The sequence below is a fragment of the Anthonomus grandis genome, chromosome 11, assembly GCF_022605725.1.
Source record: "Anthonomus grandis grandis chromosome 11, icAntGran1.3, whole genome shotgun sequence".
Taxonomy (NCBI): domain Eukaryota; kingdom Metazoa; phylum Arthropoda; class Insecta; order Coleoptera; family Curculionidae; genus Anthonomus; species Anthonomus grandis.
In genome coordinates this window covers 15,903,450-15,930,163 of record NC_065556.1, presented here as the reverse complement: position 1 = coordinate 15,930,163, position 26,714 = coordinate 15,903,450, and the positions used below count along the sequence as shown (strand labels likewise).

Here is a 26,714-nt window from a genome sequence, read left to right as displayed (position 1 = left end):
GCTTAATGAAAGTAGTAAATGTACATAGATGTACTGAATTTATAAAGATGAAGATAAATCATGCTAAAATTTTCTAACTTTAAAGTTTTGTTGTTCCTTGGAAGTGATATTTATCTTTTGTTTTTTTTATTTTATATGTTGTTTTTTTAAGATTATTTTATTTTACCGACATTCCATTTTACATATTTTTTTTAACAAAGAAGTGAAAGTTGAGAACTGAAACGAAAAATGAAACCGCCCAATATATTCCTACTGACTTGATATTTACTTTTAGTATTCCAGAGTTTTTACTATTCATTATAATTAAATGTTTTTACTTTTTAGTACAGATTTGAATTATTTGTAGAGTATAATAGTATTAACAGTTAAAAAACTAACTTTAATATTTTCTCACATCTTCACTTTAAGTTGTAAGTAGATAAAAAAAAGTTATACAGAAAAGACACCCCTAGGATAAGTTATAAATTAATTATTAAATAAGGTTTAATTCAAAATTTTCTTAAAATTATATAATCTGTGTATTAAAAACAAATTACATTCTTTATAGTTATTAAATTAGTAAGTTCAAATAGTTATTATTAAACAATTTTTTCAGCTACGCTATTTAAATGAATTGCTACGCAGTAACAAGGTTTAAATATACATTAAAATTATCTAAATGACAAAGGTATTAAATAATTAAACTTAAAAAGTTGAAAACTGTTAAAATTAGGCATATTTAAATTAATTTGGTGAACTAAATTAATCTAGTAAAAACACAAAAATTTATCATAATGTACCAGGGAATTAATAATGTATGATAATTTAAAGAAGTAGAATGTAGAAATAACAACATTTTAAAAAGAGTTAGCAGAAAAGAAAATATTTATGTGGTATTAGAGTCTATTAACAACAGGAGTGGTATTAGACCACTCCTGTTGTTAATAGTAACAGTAGTTGAAACAGCTCGACATCTGTTTGACATCCTCTCAATTGAATGATCAATGTCGTTTTGGTCAGTTTGTGGCCATCACTTAAGAATGCAGTTTAGCAATACTTTCTGGAATACATTTAAAATACGCTTTTTTAACATATCCCGAACTGTACTCGATAGAACTTAAATCAGACGATTGCGCAGACCATGGCGATACCAGGATATTGTGCTGCTTCAAAAAGTTTCTGTGTGTGTTGTGCATTATTTTTACCAAATTCTGTAGGTCTTAGATAAATAATATAAATATGAAGAATTGTCGAAACTTCAGCCCAAACTAGCAAAGTTTTACCTTGGTACCTCACAGCTTCTTAAATGGTTTGCAAGCAAGACGCGTTGGCAGGTATTCGTTACACCCTCGGATAAAAATCATCTAATCTCTCTACACTATTCCCATGGGAAAGCAACATGATAAATTTGATAAAATATGTTCAAAGGAATGTTCAAAAAATAATACAATTTGTCTTGGAATCGCAATTTTTCATTTAAAAATAAAACGGGTTTTTTTCTTGTCCCTTTAACGAATTTAACGTGCTGTATATTAATTTTAATAGTTTTGACTTTCAAAATTTGAATTCTCAAAAAATTACTTGCGAACGTGACTTGACGGAATAATGTTGGTTTTTTTATTTAAACTTAACACTATCAGCAGAATTTATCTACCTAGTTGATGCTTTATAAAATATCAAAAGGTAAAACACCCAGACTCACATATTGTACACGTACAATTCTATATATATTTTAGATAATTATATATTTTGGAGAAAAGAAAGATGAAAAGGTCTTATATAAAAACTAAAATTGATGCTTAAAGGCTACAGAAATTATAATTATGTTAGAGTTTTTGAAAGATTTATTCTAAATCTTATGAAATACAAGACTTTTTAGCAATTAAGAAATTACTATGATTTTTTATTCTTTCTATTATATAAAACTCAAGGAAATTCATTAAGTCAGAAACATAATAAAAAAAAAGAATCGTGTTCATTTAGATTATGCGTATTTTATCTTTATTGATTAAAAATGTAGTAATACCAATGGCTTTGAAGGCTGAAAGACCATTATGGCAATAAAAAGGTTTTTAGTTTTTATATAATAATAACTTTAAAACAGATGTATAATTTTTTTTTGAGGGGCTCAAATTTAGATTAAACTAGGGATGTTTTTATATAAATTATAATAATATTTTCTACTCTACCTTAGAACATGGGAGGTTTAAATAGGAGAATTTATAATATAAATTTGCTAGAAAAATTATTAAATTAAATCACATTTTTTAAAATATCGTGGAATATAGTATTCTCAAAAAAAAAATCAATTTAAAACTAAAAGTTATCAAAAATATTAATTATCATAAAATTAAATTTTTATTTTATTACAAAGTGTGTAAGAAATAGAATTATTACAAAATCTTATTTTAATATTCATTTTTAAGCCCATAATATTAATTGAATACTGAAAATACCTTAAAGCGCCTGTTACGCAGGTTTCTATGAGTTTAAAGGAGTTAAATTATTAGTAGCTAAATTATCAAGGCTTGTCTGGCTTGTCGGGTACACTTGCATAAATAATTTACATAAATGTACTGAACTATTTCAATATTGCTTCAAAAATTAGCAGGTAGGGCACCAAAGTGAAAATATTTTATTATCTATTAGCAAATTTTCCAGAACATATTTTTTTTGCAAAATTTGTTGTAAATTTAATAGCAACAAATTTATTCAATAATTATTTTATAGTACCTCTTTAAAGCTTTCAAACTTCCTATCATTTCTCTTTACCCAACTCAACCCTTAATTTTACAATACATACTGACTCCTAATGACTTTTCAACTCTTCTCATAGACTCTCATACTAAAATGTTTGCGGTAAAGTCATTGAATTGCAAGTACCTCTCGTACCTTTCACTGAGATAAACTACTATAAAGTTAGAGTACCAGGTGTATCCGTAGAGACATTTAAAAGCACGCACTCGCTACGATGCTACGAGAATAGATAAGTGCACTCGATCTTGTTCGAATCGCGATCGGCAGCTGAGGTTTGCACAATAACAGTGTAAATAATGCCCCTGTAGGAATTACAAACTGCTTTTTGTTGGTCGCTATTAGTGGCCATTGAATCGACCAAGGATGTGGGATTTTATAAAAAATCAAATGCGTTGAAAATTATTGTGACTGCACTAAGTATAGGTAAAGTTACTGAGTACAGAAAAATGTTTATAGATAAGACAAATTGTATTTTATAGGTTTGGCTAGTAGTTACAATTTTCATCAACAAATACATTTTTTAGATTCTTATTTTACAAAACTGTAAAATATATTTACTCTGTTAATAAAAATCTGTTTTCATTTTTTAACTACCTTCATTTTTTAACTACCTTAGTAATAATCATGATATAAAGAGAGAATGACCCTCTGATTTTGATAGAAAATTAGCTAATTTTTGACAAGAGCTCTGAAACGTGTCACAGAAATTTACCAGTAGACTTTTCGTATTTTTAAGTGCCTAAACGTTAGGCTTTAAGCTATTTTCCTAATTTTACTAGTTTTATTTAGAATATATGATGCCCTTTTTTATTTATTAGTACTGAAGATGCTCTGATCTGAGTAACAGTTGTGATCATGTTAAGTATTAAATTTGCAAGACGGAGATTTTTTATTTTTCATAAAGCTATTTTAGAAGAACAATAATACTTTAAAATTCAACTCTGCATAACATATAATTTTATTAGTAAAAGGCATGTTTATTATTAAAATAAAATCTTTAATTAAACAGGGGCGTTTATATTTACATGTAATTTAACTAGGCATAACTCAAATAAGCACGATGATTATTAAACGATAAAACCTACGATCATTATTAAAACTAAATGTCTTTAAGCAATATAGTAGTTTTTCTATTTATATTCTCTCTAACTATGCATCAATTAAAATCATAGCAAATCTGTCTTTTATTGTACTTATTAAAATTAATTATTATAGTTTTTTTTTTAACCTGACTATCTAAAAGATAAATATACACGAAGTATGTACTTCTTTTTTGTTTTTTTTTGACAAAAAAAATATATTTTTATGTATATATAACTTTAGATCAATACATACCATTGTTTAATTGAGCAAAAAAACGGTTAATATAATTTAATTATTTTATTAAAACTACATATCTAATAATAGAAGTTTTATTTTTTTAGTAGAAAATATAAAAACTTGGAATAAATTTTGAACACTGGCCAATTCAAAAAATAAATTAATTCTTTAAATTGAATTATTTTTTGATCTAAGCATATTTTGTGAAAATATTTATTTTTATTATTTTATTTTATAAATATTTTTGCTTTTTTATTATTTTTTTACCACTCTAAGTTTTTTATATCTAATGCACCAAAATTTCAAGTTTTAGTTCTTTATCTTTTCCTTCAATAAAAACAATAATTATATTTTCCAAGTCTCAGTTCTTTATTTAAGTTGTGTTTTTTTTTCAATAATCAACTAGAAATCATAAATAAAAACTATATACTAAAATGCATAAATTATATTTTAATTCTATAATGCTAAAATTAAATATTTTTTATTTTAAACATTATATCTATTTCTTGCTCTCTTAGTAAAATATACTAAAATATACAAAACTGTTATCAAAAATAAAAAATAAACCATTTACTATAAACTATAAATTCTTCGCAGATGAATATATTTAAAAGGTGAAGCAAAACGATTTTCCCAATACGATTATTTATCTTATGTATCTAAATAGCATTAAAAAAAATATGATATTATGACACTGCAATTTGTAACATATTAAGCTGAAATATTTACATAAATTTTATTTTTATGATTTTTATTCTTTGAGTATAAGGTCAATATAATAAAAAAAGTAAATGAGAATATAAGCAAATAAATATATATATGTAGGGTCGAGCACAAATATCATATATAAATCTAAAACTTTTATTCATAATTGTTACAAATAATTATAATATTAAAATTGTGTAAATAGGAAAAAATATGATTACGGTATAGCATAAATTAAACGGACATGATACTACTCTTTGCCTTTTTATGGCAAAATAAATATTATCAGATTGATCGCTAATACTGATCAGCATAAAGAGAATATAAAATTATAAAGAGTAATGTATATATATAAAATAGATGCAATATTATTATTATTGTATTTTAAAATGAAATTAAATTCATAAAAACTTATTTGAAATAAGTGTTTTGAAATATTAAAAGAAATCAAAAACGATAATATTATTTTTATTTTTAAAATAGGGAAATTTTATTAATTAGTTTATGATTTCAGATTGCTTTTATATCTTTGGTATATTAATAAGTGTTTAATTTTTAAGTAATTTCTAATTACATAATGTACACATTATCTTAATATCAAAATAGTAAGCGAGATCTTACCGTTTTAAATATCGTATTTTATATTGAATTTACTATTTAATTATAACACAACATACACTTAAAACATATGTTTATCTATACATTTTATGTATATAAATTAGAAAAAAATAGTATTTCTTCAAATAAATCTTAAGATCAATAAAATGTAAAAAATTCTAAATATGCATAACTTAAATGGATACGATTTCCACCCTTTGCAAGTATTCAGTTTCCATATAAAAACTGCTATAAAATATCATTATTTTAACTGTAAATTTAAAAGTATTAAATTTAGGAGATTTATTCAATAAATAATAACATTTTAAGATATCATTATGCAAAACTTGATGAAAAAAACCTTGCAAGTCTTTAATCTAAAAATAATTTTTTTAAATTAGTTTAGCCTGTATATGCCTGTACATTAAAAAATAACTTGTTTTTGACTTTTTTTAACAATTTTTTCATTTTTCATCTTTATTATATTAATAAATGCTTGATTCTGAAGTCACTTATAATAATATATTATATAAATTATTTAAATAACAAATTACTAGACAAGATTTTAATGTTAGAAATTTCGCATTTCACCTTGAATAGTATTTTTTTAAATACTAATATTATATATTATAATACAACATATCTATAATAACAATTTTTATCTTATAAACGCAAAATATAAAAAAAATATTACAAAAGAACCACTAAATGTTAAACAATTTAAAATATGCGTAACTTTAATAATACCATACCTTAGCAAGTATTAAGTTTGTCTATATAAAACATATTTTAATTATTATAGTGTGAATTAATTTAATTTTAAGTTTATTTTCACTAAAAGTAAAGGCCTGTATAATCTAAATTGTAGATCTATATATTAAGACTAACTTATATTATCTATCTTACAATAAACAAAGAAAACATATATAAAATGTTGCGCTAAAAGATACCAATAATTTTCTAAACCCATAAAATCAAAACTAGATATTAATAAAACTAGTTATTTTAGTTTTAGTGCAAGTCTCGTGCTTAGATTGTACCAGTTGCTATAAACATATTGTATTACAAAATCTAAAAAATTTTTTAAATTTTTTCTTAATGTTTAGTCAGTATGTATCTTTCATCTTTAGCTTTAATTCTTCTCATAACTGCTACTCCTTTATTATCATAATAGACGTCAAACCTTTTTTTTAAATTAACAATTCCATAATATTAAATTAAAATAAATTTCCTATAACTCATACAATTTTTTTGCATATTTCCTTTTTATCCACTCTTTGCCGTTATATTATAATTTGATAAATTAATCTTCTAGTCAACCAAATAAAAGCTCATATACTAAATTCATTTATGGCAAAAGCATCCATTTTAAACTTACAATAAAGGATATTTATGGGTTTAGATTTGTAGCCTATTAAGGTAAACCAGTATGTATAACATCCTAATAGAGATATTATAGCGGAATCTTAAACGTGACATTTGGCAAATTATAAGCTATAGAATCTGCAAAAGACAATTTCTAACCAATACTAATTAAATTTACATAATTACTGCTCTATACCTATTTATTTTAAATCAGGAATAATTATAGAGTTAGTACAAGTCGACAACTGTATCCCTTGGGCGGGTCGCCTTAATGATTCACTAATTGATTAGGTTATAAATCAAGATCACTAATTAAATGTGATTTGGTAAATGTATTAATTAACGATACGGCTATTAAATATTTGTCGCCGCCTTTCGTATCATAATCAATCAATGGACACTTCAAAACATAAAACGAACATGATAGGAATGATATCTGAGCATATTTAGGATAGCGGTATTAGTTTCACTATCACTAGTTGATGAGATTATGAAAAAATATCATTAATAATTATTTAACGTATTAGAATCTTATTAAATATATGTGTCTTTTAGAATTTGTTTGCTTATTTTACTATTTTCAATTATTTGTTGATGATTTTCTTTAAATTGCTCTATTTTTATGTATACAACTTACTCCTTTTAAATTAGTTAAAAAAATATTCATTTGAATAAACTTTGATGTGCCTTATATAGCTAAAACGACTAAAATTTTTCTTAATTTAAATCATGATTTAAATCAATTTTCATGTTTTTTGGGGATTATTTTTTTATAACTGAATGACTTTTACTTTAGTTACAAGCTACAGTAATTAAAAGTAAACCAATATGACAATGTGATTTGCTTGTAAACCAATGATATAATATCTTAATGGTCTTCTTTATTTAAATTTTTTATAAAAATGAAAGTTTTAAAATTAGAATATTAAATTGTTAGAAAATGCGTATATTTTTACCAAAATATTTTCAAAGACCTATCCTCTAATAAGCCACTAGCCTAGATAATTTAACTATAGACCTAAATTAAGCTTCTTGTACAAGAAATAACACTGACAAGAAAATCAGGTACAAGATGCTTAAAATATTAACAAGCATTTTTGATATCATTTTCATAGAACTTTTTTTATATACAGGGTGTCCCAAAATTAGTGGATGAAACGCGAACCCTGTATTCTTTGGTCAAAAATAACCTCACTTTTTCCTACAAACATATATCGGCAAACGCCCCCCAAGGGAGTTACGCCCCTTTTAAAGGGGGCACCTGAAGATGATTTTTCCATTTATTTTCGAAACGGGTAAATATAAAAATTTTAAATTTTGGTATTCTCCCAATTTTTATATGCTGAATTTAGTTGTCATTTCATAATTTTCATTATTTAGTCAGGTGCGTATCATTTAGGGGGTGAGCCTAAAAAAATACCTAAAAAAAAAAATGTGTGCAAAGTTTTTGTTTTTTTTTCTTTAAATTTTAAAAATTTGAAGCTTTTTACGTAAAAAAGTACCTCTTGGTCAATAACGCTAGGAATTACCATTTTCGAGAAAAACGCATTTAAAAATAACGCTGCATAGTAATATTAATAACAATTTTTATTATAACTCAATAGCACGCTTCAAAAGTAAATTGCAAACAGATAAAAATACTAATTTATTTGAGGCAAATGTTCAAACAAGTTTCCGTTTTCCTGAATGCATAACCTGGATCTTTTTTGAATGTTTTGGGTCGATCTAAGAATTTCAAATCGGTTTTCTCTTATTTGGCCTGCAGCTGCGAGAATTCGCCTCTGAAGCTCTTCTGGAGTATCAATTTCGGTGTCATAAATAATATTGCACATATTACCCCAAAGATAATAATCCAGAGGATTAAGGTCGGGCGATCGTGCAGGCCAGTTTATTGGACCACCTCGGCCTATCCATCTGCCTGTAAAATTATTGTCCAGCCAGTTTCTCACCTGTCGGCTGTAGTGAGCTGGGGCCCCATCGTGCTGAAAAATCATTTCCAGCCGAGTTTCTATGGGAACATCGTCCAGTAAATCTCTGAGATTGTTTTGAAGAAAATTTAAATAATGACGACCAGTTAACCTGTGTGGCAAAATAATTGGGCCTATCAATTTATCTCCTATCAAACCCGCCCATACGTTAAAGGAAAATCTATGCTGAAAGTTAGTTCGTCGAACTACTCTCGGATTCTCGATGCTCCAAAAATGAGTATTACGGCTGTTAAAGCCCTTACTCCTAGAAAAAGTTGCCTCATCTGACCACAAAATTTTTTGACGAAGATTTGGGTGATTTAAAATCCATTGACAAAAGTCTACTCGAGCTGGAAAATCTTCTTCTTCTAACTCCTGAACCCTTTTATAATGGAAAGGATGGTATCCTAACATCTTAGTCATTCTTCCAATCTGAAATTATTTTTAAATATTTTAAATTGCATAGGAAATAAGCCTAAACCTTAGTAAGCCACGAAACATTCCAGTTAGTCGTCAAAAGGATTTGTTTTGGGGTGTTTGATGTTTGTGATAAGACTTATCCAAGTAAATAAAGTAAATAATAATAATAATAGTAATTAGAGTACTTTGAAATGAATTTAATGCGATCCGACGATAATAATTAATAACAACACTATTTATACCAATCTCAATTTTCAGTTATAAGTACTTAATTTAATTTTTTGGATAACAAATTAGGTACTTAATTATTTATTTATCATACTTAATTTTACTTACATTTGACTTTGGGATATTGGTAATCTCTTCTAAGGTCCTCAATGATATTTGAGGGTTCTCTTCAATTAAATTCAGTACTTCCCCATAACCATCATTTGCAATTGGTCTTCCTTGCCCTCGAGCACGTTCGAAGGATCCATATTCAAGTAAATTTCTATGAATTCTAACAAAAACTTTCCAATGTGGAAGCCTTCTTGCAGGAAACCTCCGCCGATACTCCCTTGCAGCGGCATGTGCGTTTCCATTGCAAAACCCTTACATAAAATGAATATTTACTTTTTCACGGGTCGAAAAGTCTTCGATAGTTAAAAAGATATTAACAATTTGAATGCAAAATGACAACTAATCAATTACAACAAATGTTAATGTCATTATGCAGTGTGTCAATTTTTTCCAAAGCCTGCTACTAAGTGTTCATAAAAATTGGTAGTGAAAATAATACTATGCAGCGTTATTTTTAAATGCGTTTTTCTCGAAAATGGTAATTCCTAGCGTTATTGACCAAGAGGTACTTTTTTACGTAAAAAGCTTCAAATTTTTAAAATTTGGAGAAAAAAAAAACAAAAACTTTGCACACAATTTTTTTTAGGTATTTTTTTAAGCTCACCCCCTAAATGATACGCACCTGACTAAATAATGAAAATTATGAAATGACAACTAAATTCAGCATATCAAAATTGGGAGAATACCAAAATTTGAAATTTTTATATTTACCCGTTTCGAAAATAAGTGGAAAAAACCATCTTCAGGTGCCCCCTTTAAAAGGGGCGTAGCTCCCTTGAGGGGCGTTTGCCGATATATGTTAATAGGAAAAAGTGAGGTTATTTTTGACCAAAGAATACAGGGTTCGCGTTTCGTCCACTAATTTTGGGACACCCTGTATAGTATGGCGTTACATTTTTTTAAATACATTCTATAGGTTATTTGATATATGTTTTTATTATTCTAACTTATATTATTCCTCTAAAAAATTAGTACTGAGCGTGATTTAAAAAAAAATCTGTATATTATGATAATTTTTTCTATGTCAAATTTATAAGCTGACTTTTCTCAAAAATATGCTATTATTAGGAACCCATAAATATGTCTTGTTAAAGAAAATACCTTGATAAATTAACCATTAAAGTCATCAATACAGTAAACTAAAATAACTGAGTCAGCTTAAAAATTCGTAGATTTGAAAGACAGCTGTCGAATTACTGTACCTTAAAAATAGAAACGCCGAGATGTCTACGTGACTAGGGATGCCCCAACATAAACTTTTTCCTAATCGTTTTAACATAAATATTTAAAAATAACCACATAGCTTTAACATGCTAAAAAAATAACTATCTTAGAAAATGCAACCGTTTGGCAATCCTAAGGTAAATCATGCGAATGTGTTCTCAAAATGAGTTATTAACTCTACCTTGAAAAATGAGGCCAGTTTTATTACGAATGGATTTACGTATGTATATTCGTTAAACATTCTTCAATTAAAGTGGATTAGATCAAGACCGGATCATAATTTAATTTATTAGCCGTAGATATATTATGAAGGTGCGAGGACAGAAGTGGTGATTTATTGACATTTGTGTTAAATATATTTTGCAAATAGTGCTACTGTACTGAAAGGATTTACTTTCAATCCCCATATTCTAAAGATAATTTCATACACTTTATTTTTTTTTTAATATTTATTGGGTAACGATTTTACTTCTACACCACTGGTTAATAAATCAAATAGATATCTCTCTTAACTCCCATGCGGTTTGTCTGCAGCTACTTTTTCAGTCCAAAATGTAGAATACAGTAAATAAAAGTTTAATTACATCTTCGTTTATAATGTCAGTGGCCGTAAGAGCCTTGTATAGTATTGACACAGATTTACAGTATTCTGTAATTTGTAAAGTAAGTAAGTTGTATATTCTGTAAATCTGTAAATTAGTGATACTGTAAATCTGTAATACTGTAAATCAGAATACTGTATTCTGTAAATCTGTGGTATTGATTTATCCTAATATGATGTTAAGTTTTTTGATGTTTATATGTAACGTAAATATCGAGTTTGTTGAGTTTTCTTAGTACCATTGACAGATTCTATTTATTTATCTATTCCTACTTCTTCTTTATCTGCTTCGTCATTTAGGGCTCATCATTGCTATTTTGACATTAAAATATACCACCTTTAATATATTGGATGGCTTAACAAAGCAAGATTTTCTTCTCATTGTGATAGATATTTTTCCACAATTCTTTCATGGATTATGAGTTTTAGAATCTTATATCTTGGATCTCTCATGATGTGTTCTTTTTAAAACGTCTATTGGTCATATGTTGTGGGTATAAAATTCTCTACACTCAACAGTAAATCGAAGGCTTTCAGTTTCTGTTTGCATTCTATATTAAAGGTGCAGCTCCTTAAACCATATAAAGGGATTAAGAGTACATACTTGAACTGTAAGCATCCAAATTCATAAGTTCAGGCTCAAATATCACCTATGAGCTATCGGCTTTTTGAATGCTAATATTTATTTTTAACTCATATTTCATGAATCTGTTAATACTCGTGTCTGCTACCTAGCTAGATTCTCGTCAAACTTTCACCATCCCCATAGATATCTTTATTGGACACTTCAGTTGCTAACTATGTATTTACTTTTTTTAACATTAAGTATTAGACCATGTTTTCGACTAGATATGATGATATTTTAAAGGTTATGCATATTTTCCATTAGAAGCAGGAATACAGCTTGAAACAGGGCAATGATGCAGTTCAGAAAGGATCTAACAGAGCTGTTACATGTAATCTTCAAACCTAGTGGGTTAAAAAATTGCTCTCTAATATTATGCAGAAAATATTTATTTAGTGGTCAAACATGATCGTGCACAAATATCTTAATTCATGTAGGCTAATTACTCACATCTTTAAAACAGGATAAATATAGTCAAAAACCAAGGAAAGGAGTATGAGTTAATCATAAGCCTGTGGATATTTTAGGTAAAAATAAAATACGTTAAAATAAGTATATGGAGCTTAAAGATTTTAGAAGGTTCCTGATAAAAAAGCAGAAATATTCAATTGTGTTCGGATAGTTCAGCGGCACTGAAGGAGAGAATGGAAAGATCCCAGACACGTGGCATAATGAAAATCAGAAACAAAATATTTTTAATATAGAACTAGATAAAATAGACTAAAAACAGGAAATCCAGGGACATATATGCTAGCAAAGCCAGAAGCTAATGTCAATTGAATCGGTGAGTTCGAAAACTATACATGTCCAAAATCCGCGTTTCGAGAAAATCAATAAAAACCTTTTACAGCTAAAACTACTTAGCATAGCATAGAAAAGTTGTAGATCTCATGGTTGGCAATGTGTTTTTAAGGGTAGTTTTTCAGAAAAAAAAATGAACTACCAATGACAGATCAAAAGGGGCGACGGACTTGTACGGTTTTTGAAATCAATTCTGTATATAAAAATATATAGGTAAACATGTATTGATTTTTTATATATTTATTCAATACAGAGGAAAAATACAACTTGAAAACTAATATCTAAATCATTTTAATCATCATTTTCAGCATTTGTAGTTTTCCATGAAGTGATGTGGTAATAAAATTCCAATGCTTCACCTTGGGTATAAGTCATTAACAGATTTTTTTTTTCATTAATCGGAACAGGTTCTTTATATGTCTTATTATTGGGCAGAGGTGGGCTGTTCTTATGTTCTTTGAGCAATTTAAAAGTTTGGGAGTGTAAACCATCTATATATTCCCACGTTTTAACATATCCTGGATTTGAACTTTCAGGACAGGAAGTGCCTATAGTTTGACACAGCAAACGTTTCCTTCTTAGCACCGGTACCTCAAGTACTACATGTTTTTTTATAGTAATCAGGCCACCAGTTCTTAAAATTAGTAATATCAGTGTATCGGATCTGCTTCACAGTAAATTGCTGCTTGTTCCTGGAGGTCAATATTAAGTTCTCATATTCTTCTAGAGTGTAAATTCGATCATGTTTTTTAAAATTCCGTTTTGCACAGCCAAAATTCCGATCACACGGCAAAAACGAATGGCCTCTTACTGGAAAATAATGATAAATTTTGTTAAATCTCTTGGTTGCCTATAATTCTAAGAGGAAACGAACCATTGTTTGGTTTCGGTTCGGCCCTGCACATCCATCGGAAAATAAATGCAATAAATGCAAGAAAATATTAAATAAATGCAGTTTACTGATTTCAGGTGGTATATGTTTCATTATGTAATCATTAAGAACTGTACACACTTCATTAGGTCCCTTTTGACTTTGACCTTCATGGTAAGTATAAAAATGGCCAGTATTATCCTTAAGGTTGTGTATTTGGAATGTGAATACCCAGAGCTGCCTAAAATAGAATATTACTTGGACCGGAATATGCGGGAGTGGCATGTTTTGCATATAATCAAAGGCTAGTCCCATCACTTCTGGTCGTTCAGTACAAAGGGTCTGCACTTCTTTAATTTTAATAAAAAACAAATAAAAACACAAAGTCACGGTCTCACAATATGTAATTAAACGGGCTACACGTATTTCGCTCTAGTTAGAGCATCATCAGGCCTTTAAAAAGCCATCCACACGTTAGCTTCTGGTGTGGATGGCTTTTTAAAGGCCTGATGATGCTCTAACTAGAGCGAAACACGTGTAGCCCATTTAATTACATGTTGTGAGACCGTGACTTTGTATTTTTATGTGTTTTTCGTTAATTTTGTATGTTGGTCTCTTAGAGAAGAATGGATGAGATTTTTCTGAACTTCTTTAATTTTGTTATAAAACTTTTTCGCCCGCCTTTTATGAACTATTAGTTCAGCTGCAACCACTCTCTTTGCGTTATTGTTAGGATTAACATCTTTAAGCCTCATTCCATGTCTTTCGCACTCCGAACATTCATCAACCTGAGGTCTTCCGAACTTCAAATTGAAGTTTTTGTTGAAATACTTTAAATAAAATTCGTGTTTAACTAAGTTTTCCAACTCTGGATATTTTTCGACAAAAAGGCTATGCATTTTCTTTACAGTCAAAGATGCATCTAAATAATGTACGGTTTTGGAGGAATAATGTGAAACTTTGACCGGAAATGCCTGAATGTGCTCTTTAATTTTTTGAGTCCATTCATCGTATAATGTACGAGGTCTATTATTATGCCTACCTCTAAGATCGTTTGGTGATTTACCTGCCAAAAGTAGGATGTTCAGGCGCTGAACTTGCCAATGCGATATGGCATAAAGACTTATAAATACCTGTTTGCATACGGAAATTCTATTTGAGCCTTTTAAGATAAAGTACGAAAAGTTTGATTTTCTTTCTTGTTTGTTTTCCGCACTTCTCACGCGATTTCTCTCGATTTGTTTAGCTTCCATTAGTCCTTGTAAATAAGTATCTTGTTCATTTTTTGTCGTACGGCTGAGTAGATTAGTTAACACACTTTTTCTTTCTTCCTCAGTAAACTGTTACATGCATTTCTTTGTACAACTAAAAAATAAAACATCTATTTTGATTTAAACCCAACTTGTTGCTAAAATTTACTAGCCTTACTTATCCCTGACTAGCAGTACTTCAGGTGTAAGCGCATTATAAGTTGAGTATACATTGAGTATACTTATTATACGCTAAAAAAAACTAACCATACTAACCCAAATTCCTATACAAAAATATTTATTTGTTAAAAAAATAATAAAAAAGTAAGAGTAAATAAATAGGTTATCAAACGATATACATATAATGCGTTCTTCCGAATTGCTGCTAGTCAAAGTGTTAAACTTATTAACTTACCTACACGCAGGGCCTACAGACATCTTTGCATTGACATGTTTACCCGTCTTAGAAACATATGCCTGACCTTGCAAACGTGCTGTTTTTATTGCATTATACTTCCAACTATTAACATTTCTTTTCCTTTTTCTGCTGGCACTACTAGTTTCACTAACTTCTTCATTATCACTGGATGACATAATTTTACTTTAAATTATTAATAAAACGCTGCTACTAAGCTATTTTTTATGATAAACATACACACGAAGTGAACGCTGTGCGTGCAAATAAGCAACTGGCCACTATTTTGTTGTTGAGATGAAAAACCGTACGACATGGACATGTACGGTTTTTCTCCTCACTAGCAGCCATGCTACGTTAACGACTAAGTATCTAGTACGGTTTTTAAGCTCAATCGATGAAAAGACAAATTTTACAAATACACAAAATGGCTATCTTACTTACAAATGTCAAATTTTGGACTTGTACGGTTTTCGAACTCACCCATTCAATTGATATCATTATTGTCTTATTGATTTAGAAGCAGTTTTAGATATTGCTTAAAATATTATAAAAGGATAACAATTATTTTTATTATAAACACTACAGAAAATACGCAAGGACTTGCATAAATAAGGTACGCCATCATTGTACCTCAATTAGATGCTATTCTTCCTATTAACTTATCCAAGTCCTATTAAAGAATTCTCAAATATTAAAAATACTTACTTTTAAACTCTAATCTGTATAGAAGGTCTGCAAAAACCATGTTAATGATTATTTGCTTAAATCAATAATTGATAAAAAAGAGAGATGTACATACAAGAGAATGTACATACTACTTTAGCAAGTCAGTTAGATCAAATAGTCAATTGAATTATAGAAATAGGAAATGATAAGGAAGTAAAAATAAGAATAAAATTTGATCTATTAACAAGCACGCTCTATATTTATATTTTTCAAAAATCTAATGAATAATAAATTACTGTTACTCTAGCAAAATAGCAGACAACCATATAGTTTTTCTAAATCTGGGCTGAACTCTTGCCGTAAGACTTTATATTAAAATTTTGCATAATCTTATCTTCTGTAATGGAAATTTAAGTGTCTATCAAACGTTGATTCCAATTCCGCCGATCTACCGGGTTCAGTTTTTTTTTAATGCATTAAAAACAGATTGACTTTTGGACTCTTATTAGGCAGGAATTCCATCAGGTTAATACTAATAATAATTATAAAAACATTATTTACATTGACTAGTTTATTTAGAATTTTATGAGATTAATGGATTAATAATCATAACTATTACATTTTTTGGTAATTATGACAAGATTAAAGGTTATGATTATAAAAGAAGTTACTGCTATATGTTTATAGCTTGATAATCATTAATTTTACGTCATTTATATATTTTTTTAATTTTTGCAACAGCACGCTTCTACAAGAAAACAAACTAATAAAAAATCTTCAATAGTCATCAATTTGATATTCATACCAACGACGTTTATTGTTTCACCGTAACCAATTGGAATTAATGCCAGAAAGCGACATCTTAAATTTGCTGTCATTAATTAAATTAAAGTGTGTGGTATAAAAGTTTTTATTACCTCCATTGTATGGTACCAACTTATTAATAATGCATAGAGCATTGATGTGACACGTGCAACCTCTTGCTGTGCGTGCTCATGTAGGCATTCTTTGCCGTACTTACTAGGACAACTTTTTCATAATTTAATCGAATAATTATGTTTCTTTTTTAATTATTATATATATCTTAGTTATGTGGTTTATAGTGTTTTTTTTTATAAAAGTAGCTTCTAGAGATGATCTTATTTAATGGCTTCTGCAAACGGCCTTACTACATTTTTTTATGCATTTAAAAGCATTTACGGAATTAATCGTTAACTTTAATGATATCCAAACACACTCATAATAGAATAAAGAGATAAAATGTATCACAATATTGATGATACATAATTTTTTAATTAAGAAAATATTGATAAATCACTTATTATTTTATTTGGTTGTTGCTAAGTGATGGTCAGAATTGATGTAGCTCTTTGTATAATGCTTCACTGATTAATAAATAAACAAAACATATCTGCGGGCAATTACAAAATTGAGCTCCAAAGAAGTTATGGCGTAGTAGGTATGTGTTATGGCATCTCTTTATAGAGAAGAACTCATATGCTAATGCTGCAATTTTAGGCTGAAATATTTAAAAAGTTTTCAAGGCCGCTATAACAGGAAATTAGTTTAATCCTAATTTAGTTTGATGGTGGAGCCACTACTAAACCTAGCATATTAGCTGTAATAAGGTCAATTCACTTGATTAGGATCCTTCTCTCTACCTAATGACATTATAAATTAATTATAACATTAAATTATGAATGAATTTTAGATTAAGATGCGCTTTTTTAAATTTATTTTACAGCTTTTTACAATCTAATAATTTCTTAAAAAACACCCTTCTGAGCTTATGCTTGGCAGTCATCATAAAGTTCCCTACAAAATTTCTATTTGTACTATTGGTACCAGTTCTATGTATTTTCAACTTTTTTCCAAATTAAATGTTTTGGTAACTGTTAATGGATTAAACTTTGACTGGATTTTGGAGAGCAACTATTGGACTTTTACAGGGTCTCCAAGAATCGTGCATTAAAAAAAATGATAATTACTTGTGAGCTTTAAGAGTAATGAGTATGATAGAACGTTATCAAAGTAAACTTGAGATTTGTCACAATCAATTTCATTTGCCCTAACCATCCTACAACTTTTATTATTTAACTACTAATTTAAAAATAAAGAAATATTATAGGATTCTTAACGAATGCCAAAGATAAACATTTTTATGAGATTAATATTACAATGTTTAAGTTTACATACCATAGCTACCTCATTTATTTTATCAAAAGCCTTGTAGAAGGCCTCGTATAGATTATATTACATAACCCTTCTCCAAGGCGACCAAGACGATTTTATAAAACTTACTGGCATCGAAGACATTCTATATACATGTAGGCATAAATCAATTATAGAATTTTATTAGAAAAACTGACATTACCCTAATTAAGAATATTTATGTTTGGCTCTATGACCCTTGTAAAATAAGAAAAAAGCAGCACATATCCTCCAAACCTAGCTTAACTAATACGAACTGTCTGCCATAACCATCTATTACCTTTCCGTTCATTACACGATGGAGGTCGTCATTATTAGATGAGAATTTTATGTTATTACTAACTCATTAATTATTAACTATGCTAAAGAAATTTTACAACGCGTAGTTACACTGCATTCTACTAAATTATTATAATAAACCCGTCAATCAGTATGCGATGGCCGGTTTTTAACCTTGGTATTTTTTATTATTCTCTTCTCTTTCATAGGGGGTTTGTTTATCAGGTTGGAAACTGCTTTATGTTTAATTCAGTTAACGTAGATTGAGAGAGTGATTTTGTGTATTGGCTGAAAAGTGGGGTAAGCTTAATTTGAAATGCAGTAAAAACTAAGCAATTATTGATAGTAATTAAACGAATTATTCATTTCATGAGAGCAGTTTTGGTGTCGCGATGCAGGTGCTAGGTATTGCGTCAATAAACTTGATTGCTTTAAAATTTATTAGAGAAACGTAAATTAATTTTTAATTAAACTTGTAGGTATCAAAACAGATTAATTGGATTGCCCCGAAGGATATTTAGATCGAAATTAATGAAAAACCTGCAATGGAAATGTAAGAACTTAAAAAAGTAAATATTTATTAGGATATTTATAATTCCATATACAGTATACAGGTCTGACCAATTCTCATTTTGCGTGCATCTATGTCACAAGTTAAAGAGAACACGACGTTTATTCTCCTTCTCTCCATCTTTCTTATAAAAATGAAATTGGTCAGACCTGTAGAAAAAATTAAAAATTACGCTACGGTGTCCGTATTTTAAATGTTTTTGCTTAAATCCCAGCTCAAGTATGTAAGGAAATTTAGAGACTGCTCAATAAGCACACTTTTCAAGAATGAACTGGCAATATTAGATTTATTTGCAAAAATAGAGTTCTATGTCACAATAAGAACGAACTGAACTTATCTGAGGACATATACACGTTGATGCAGGTCAGGATTGTAATAAATATAATCAATATTTTCAGATGTGAGGTGTATTTAGGGTGGTGTGTTTGGTATAAGTGACATGTTTTGGTAATCAAAGTAGTAAAGCAATCATGATACATTAAAATAAGATATTTTGCAAATAATCACAATGGAAGAAAATACAATTTACGCTTGTGTTGTAAAGAGAAAAAGAACCAATAATCATTTAAATATATTAAATTTCTCAATTATAAAGTTCTGAACATAGAGACATACATTGCTGCTATGAAAACAATTTAATATTTCACATATCAGTTTAAAGAATCAGTCTTTAGAAATAAATATATCAAAAGAAATATGGTAGTGGAACAGATTGCAACTTAGAACATTGAATACACTAGAATAAACATTGGCTGCTTTGGATTAAGTGCAACATCTACACAGAGGGCAAAGGGGATATTTTCTTGAAAAACCTGCATAGTATTCCATGTTGCCGGTAATTACTTAATATTAACAGAAGAAAATAAAGTGACATAATAAATTATAATAATTAGCAGAACATGAATTGCAATCTTAATTATAAAGTAAAAGAAAGAGTGAAATATGTTTAATAACCAAAACTATTTTTCACTATATTCATACTAATAACTAATCATATTTAATATTTGATATTTGGATTCTTTAAAAATGCCAATTTTCTCTAAAAATTTGGCCAAATTTCCACACAGAACAGCAACGCTGTAGATTTCGCCCTGAAATATCATTAAAGGATAAAGACAATTAGGATGGTGCACCTTTAGTGCAGTATTAATATTTAAGGGTACTTTGAGCGGTTTCAGTGTATTTTTTTCATTAATAATAAAACTAAAAAGTCTCTTTCACAGCGAGTTAGGTGTCAATAGTGTCATTCTTATAGGTTATAATATTATAAAAGACAACATATTTGTGAAGTATCTATTGAGTATTGGATTAATAACTTTTCGCTTATACGAACCAGTAAACGCCGCAAATATAATGTGTGCAAAAATGAAGCGAGTATTCGGTCGATATCCAACAACCAAAATCGAGAACGCAGTGTTTGCCAGCATCCGATTTATAGTCCGCACCCATAATATTATTAATCGATGTAATGTATCTTCTAGAATTCCCAATGGAGTTTTAAGCTTTTTTCGTCTAGATATTAACAATGAATAACTAAATCAATTTATGGTGGTTACAAGCACCTACAAACAAAAGTTTCTTTTTTAAAAAATATTGAGTTGTTAGATGTTAAAAAATATAAACGGCTTTAACTGCTAAAGGATATGGATAAAATTTTTCCTTATAGCCGTTTATATTTTTAACATCTAATAATTCGATAATTTTTCATCAAAAGACTTTTATTTGTAGAGGTTTGCAACCTTCATAAATTGATTTAGTTATTGTTTGTTAATATCTAGACAAAAAATTATCCAAATTTCTTGGGAACTTCAGGAGATACGAGCTTTATATCGATTAAATAATTGGTTGGTGGATATCGATCGGTACTTCATACATATGCAAAAATATCTAGAAAAAAAACACAAACTGGCAACATTGGATACTTGCATTGTAAACATATAGGTATTCTACGTTGCCAAGTCACTTTTTTTGATTAACCTTTTTGTTTACAATCTTTTTGATTCTGAAAAGTTTGTTGATTAGTCTCAAAGTATATATCATTAGTTAGCAATTAAAAGAATATTTTAAAGAATACATTTTTTACCTGCTACAAAATACAACACATTAAAAATATATTCAGTGGATTAAAAAAAATGTATATTGTATAAAAAATTGGAAAATCGATTTGGCATTATTGTCTGGATGGTGAACTCAAACACCTCCCCTATGGTTTGCAGCTAGGCTTATTCTAGGCATTCAATGTTCTAGGATTTGCGACAAAAAAGACCAAAACTGCGAAAGAGCAGTATTATCGATTAAAAGCTACGAATAAAATATAAGATATCCAGGATTGACTCTGTCATGAAATTTAAAGCTACTACATACCAAATCAACTGATAAGAAAACTATGATTGGAAAAGTTTTACAAGATAAATAGACTAAATGGAAAAATTCTTGTTAGACATAATACAATAACGATTTTCGAATTGAACAAATGAAGAATATTTAAGATTCGCCAAGAAACATGAAAATCTGCAGTTAGCTACTGGGGTTTAATTAATTCGTAAAATGTCACTCTGTACAATAAGATCTATGTTATTAAACAAGAGCACAGCAATATAACGTCTCTAAACATCTGCAATTACTTTGGATCATCTTATGTAATTTAAAATATTGTAACTGTTATTCCTAGTTTTACATCTTATTGAATATAGTACGATACAGAGAGCAAAACTTTGCATACAGTCTAAATAACATGTGCGCTAAAGCATTACATATTATTATAATATTCAACTAAATAAATATAATTCATAAAGAAATAAATAAAGAATAGAAGGACTATAAGCCAACCTTGCCTTACATACATTTTTTCTCAGGATTTTAATTCAGTCATCTAAAATTAAGTAAAATCTAAGTTCTCTGTAGCTTGATTCCTCACAAATACTTTGATCTATAATGCTAAAACCTAACTAAGGGTACTTTGACATACTGAGTATCGTGATAAATAAAGCCAATGCAATTATTGGCAATATACGAGGCAATTGAGCAAACTAAACCTTGCATAGTTCCTATTTTTATAATAATACCTCATTTAGGGCGTTTTGTCTTAGTACTCCTAGTTCAAGCTTATTAAGGTTCTAAGCATGTAAAGCTTAACGTACGAGCATCACATGTTTATAGTATGAATGTATATTTGTAGCAGAACATAATATAGTAAACGTATGTAGAAAACACTAAGTAAATAGATTTTCAGTTTCATTTAAAGATAGTTTCGCGTAGTTATCTTCCTCACAAGTACTTTAAACTTCAATACTGGAACTTATCTATCTTTAATCTAATTTATCTTTTATTTATCTCTCTTGCTTTCAAATAAAATTCTATATCTGAAGGCAACATAAGATTCTTTACTAAATTAGGTGTAAATGTATGCAGCTCTTGTACAAACCATGGATAAATTACTTCTTTTTGCAGCTTTTGTTTTCTATGTATTTGTTGACCTGTAACGAGAAAAATTTAATATCACTTTTTAATTTATGTTGTGTGTGCACAGTTTTGCTTTTATTTTATGATAAAAAATTAGCTTAAATAGCCTATATTTATCAATAATAATCATGGCTGAAAGAATAGAAATTTCAAGGTCAAGTTCTATGCTATTTTATTGGAAATCTGGTAGTTTCAATGTTTTGGTTTTATAAACTTTCTAACTTTGACTATTATTATTTGTTTTTCTAATGATGTTCTTCTTATTATCCTTTTTTCATTCTTTTATTATTTACTCAATTAATATGATGGTTAGAACCTTTATTATGACACTCAAATCACAAGACAGTTTTACTACAAACCGAAACGTTTTATTTTAGTCTCGGCATGTGTTTCGCTAACGATGTTAGCATTTTTGGGAACAAATTAAAACTGAGCTTCTAGTAGAGATTAAAATTAAACTGAGTTCTGAGAAAAATCTCAATTAAATTGTGTCGAAGCTAAAATAAAGATTGGTTGGTACGGAGTAAAACTGTCGCTCTCTAAACTTGTTCAGCTGTCTTTGACATATTGCATATACATTTCTCTTATATACACATATCTTTCTAAATACCTAAATATCTTAGAGTTCTTCGCCTCTTTCTTTTGCTTTGTAACCAGTCACATCTTTAGATCTGAAAGCGGGATCAAAAATATTATAATAAATCGGGAGGAAATAGATCTAACTCATTTTATAGAAGCCATAGCTCACTAAAAGAGTATTATACTTCATTTATGTATTTCCACATATTCTAGGTTAAACATTCTATGTATCTATTAAATTACGGATTTTTATCTACTATAAGATGTTTACCTGACAAATAAATCATCTACAAGAAAGATTCCGGGTTCCGGATCACCATGAAATAAATATTTCGAGGTTACCTTTTGCATACCATTATAAAATAATTTTATTTACAGAACACATGCTACCTTAAGTAGGTAAGTAAATGTTTGCTTAAATAAATAAGGATGATCTCTTAAGGTTTTCATGATATAAACTTTTTGATTAGCTATAAACTTTCCATTTATTTTATTATTTAATCGCCCATTGGCAACATTGTGGTAAGATATCGACCTGAGGAGTATTACTGTGTGACATGTCATCGACCTTCTTGAAGATTCCTTGCAGGTTACATTATTAAGATACAATATCACCATTATAATGTTTAATGGGTAGAGAGAAGACGTTGCATTGGCGACAGATTTTGCTTAAGATATATGTTTAGTATGTTCTGCATAGTAAAATTATACCAACTGCATTAAAAAAATAATATACTATATGTTTTTTTTTAATCATTGACATATTTGTAGATATAGTATCTCTTATTAATAAAAATAATCTAATTACTAAGTATTTTTGCAGTTTTTTCCAAACATTTTTAGCAATAATGCATTTAGTCTTTTTTTACCTTATTTGCTTTACATTCCTATTAAATTAAATGATGATTAAATATGCTTTTCTTAAAAAAACATGTTTGTTTAGTTAATTGTTTTTTTCCTTATATAAGAATTTATCATAATTACGACATTTTTCGTGTTAATAATTTAAATACTGTAGCGTTCTGGTTCTACGTGATGTAATTAAGTTGATAATGAATGGAGCAGCAAATCAAAAACATATTTATTTGTAAAATAGATTTATTGCAATTTATTTACTAGTATTAGAATAAAACTAAAAATAAAAAAACTTGGAATGGAAAACTCAACATCACAAATTATAATTTATTAGGGAAGATTGTTAGGCTAGGTAAGTAAGTTATAGTAAATTTTTCTAAATAATTGTTATGGCTAGTTTTTTGCAAAGGCTTACATTGTATATGTCTTTGAAGTTTAAAAAATGTATATAATTCGCCTGAAAATTACTTTCTTAGAATTTCTTGTATGCTGGCTTCTTGCTAACAATCAAATTTTGAAGTTCTGAATCAATCCTGGAAAAGGGAAATTTATATATCTTTTTATATATAGATAAATGTATCTTATCTTTTCAAAGAAATAAAAAGACTTACAAGCATCTATAAGATCTAGAAGTTATTTCTTTGACCAAGAGAGGGTTCTCTTTAATAGTGCCATCCAATTATCATCATCTATAAAAAAAAGACAACTCCTAAAATCTAAAATAAATTAAACTTTGAGTCCAAGAATAGATGACATATCTCTAAAAGTCATTTAATATAAGCATCATAATATTCAAAAAATAATTCTTTGAAATTTTTCCACCCTCATATATCTGTGAATTTATAATTAACAACTAACAATCCTGTCACATTGCTGATAAAGTTAAATAATTTTTTATTCCTAAAATATACTCTTCTATTAATGATCAGTGGTGCTATCGTACTTTGACTATTAGATTTTATTGGAAAAATATCGAAAATTTTAAATCGATGAGGAGAGTCTTCTTAATATTTTAATTGTCAACATTAGTTCAACATTCTAGTTTGGTCCATACAGTCGCTTTTAAGATGAACTTTAAGAAATTAGCTAAATAGTAATTATTGTATGCGGTTTAATAGGAATTTTCTTTAGGTAATATTTAAAAATTTTCGAGTACATTTTTAATATTAGATCTATATGTCAATTTTTATTCAAATTTTTCATTTTAAAATATGCCGTAAATTTTCTTAATACTATGAGTTACAATATACTAGATGTTTCAATTTTTAAATTAATAAATTTCATTTATTTCCTTTACTCTTTTTATATTTTATTATTGTAAATCCCTGTAGTTCTAATTTTCTAGAATTTGTATACTTGCTTGCTTTGACTATTAGTATTCTCCTAAAATTATTGGTCTCTTTGGGCGAAAACAATGAAGATTGAAGATAATTCTAAATATTTCGAAACTGTTCCATCGGGTTTTAAAAAGGACGCGCTTCCTGACAATTCATTCAGTTTTAAATGTTTAGTCAGTTTTTTTACCTTGGAAACAATTAAACGACAGTCAAGGCGAGTTAGGTTAGTGTTTTTGACGTTGACAATAAAAGGTGTTCCCAAATTTCGTTACAATATCTATATTGCGTAGCGATCTACTTTTACGTGTAGTATTAAAATTTAAAGTTAAACTGTTCCAACAGTAAATCGAAAACATATTTAACTTTTGCGCAACATTTTGATATCTTATTATTTATTACTCTTCTTCCGAATTAAAAAACATATGTACAAGGTGTTGCAGAATAAGATACTGATCCTTTGAGCGTGTTAATCCTAAGGTGAATTTAAGAAGAAAAGTTCCTGTGAAGCTATGTCCTAAGCTCCTTAACTTTTAAGCTACAGAGTGTTGAAAATTGTCATTCTTAGAATCAAATGTGGAAGACCTTCTATGAAATTTGCTTAAACTATTCCATATTAAAGTACCACTAGACTTCTAGAATTAGAGTTATTATTCTGTAATGGTAAAATAATGTACATATGTTTATATTTTTACATATGTTCATAGCTTGACTATACATAAAAATGTTTTTGTTTTTTACTGGGTAATCGCATGTCGGACGTAAAAAAGTCAAGAAATCAAATTTGCCTTAAATTGAATGAAGATTATAAAAATAGTTTTCATTTAACGGAAAAATAGTGGCGTACATAACATTTTTCAAAAATATTTAGTCTACGTTCATGTACGAACGTCCCTGGTTAAACTTTAAAGAAAATCTTCAATATCCAAAAATGGCTGTTGATACTCAGAGGTGTGCTAATTTTTATAAACATATCTGCGAAGTTTTTATGAACACACGATTTTTTTAAAGATTTTAACACTCTGTAGCTTAAAAGTTAAGGGATTTAGGATATAGCTTTATTTAAACTTTTCTTTTTAAAGTTACCTAAGAATAAACTCCCTTAAGGATCAGAATCTTATTTTTTTTATAGTATTAACTAAATTACCAACAACTAATTTTTGTGATATAACTCAATATTGCTAGATTAATTACATTAAATAAGTAAATTAACAATACATAAATGCTTAATATTTAAACGAACTAATAACTTGCCTTACAAATATCAGGCTAATGTAATTTTTTTTCTTAACTTCATGTACGCTGTATCCTGATTTTCTTTAGTTTAAAAAATTACTAGTAAAAGATCAAAACGTTACTTAATTTGCTGCTATTTTACTTACTATGCACTTATTTATTCATATAATATTACAAATTTCCTGGTGCAATTCCATTTAGGATTACAAATAGCTCAAATAGATTAATGAAACTCCTTTTGACGTTAAGCGCTTTAATATATACTAAGATTATGTAAAATCA

General features: G+C 28.2%; 1 protein-coding gene across 1 annotated transcript in view; it reads left to right on the top strand.

Moving 5' to 3' along the window:
• Positions 1-26,714, top strand: part of LOC126742592 (BMP-binding endothelial regulator protein-like) — a 257,705-nt gene that overhangs the window by 169,317 nt on the left and 61,674 nt on the right. The gene's annotated exons all lie outside the window — the stretch shown is intronic.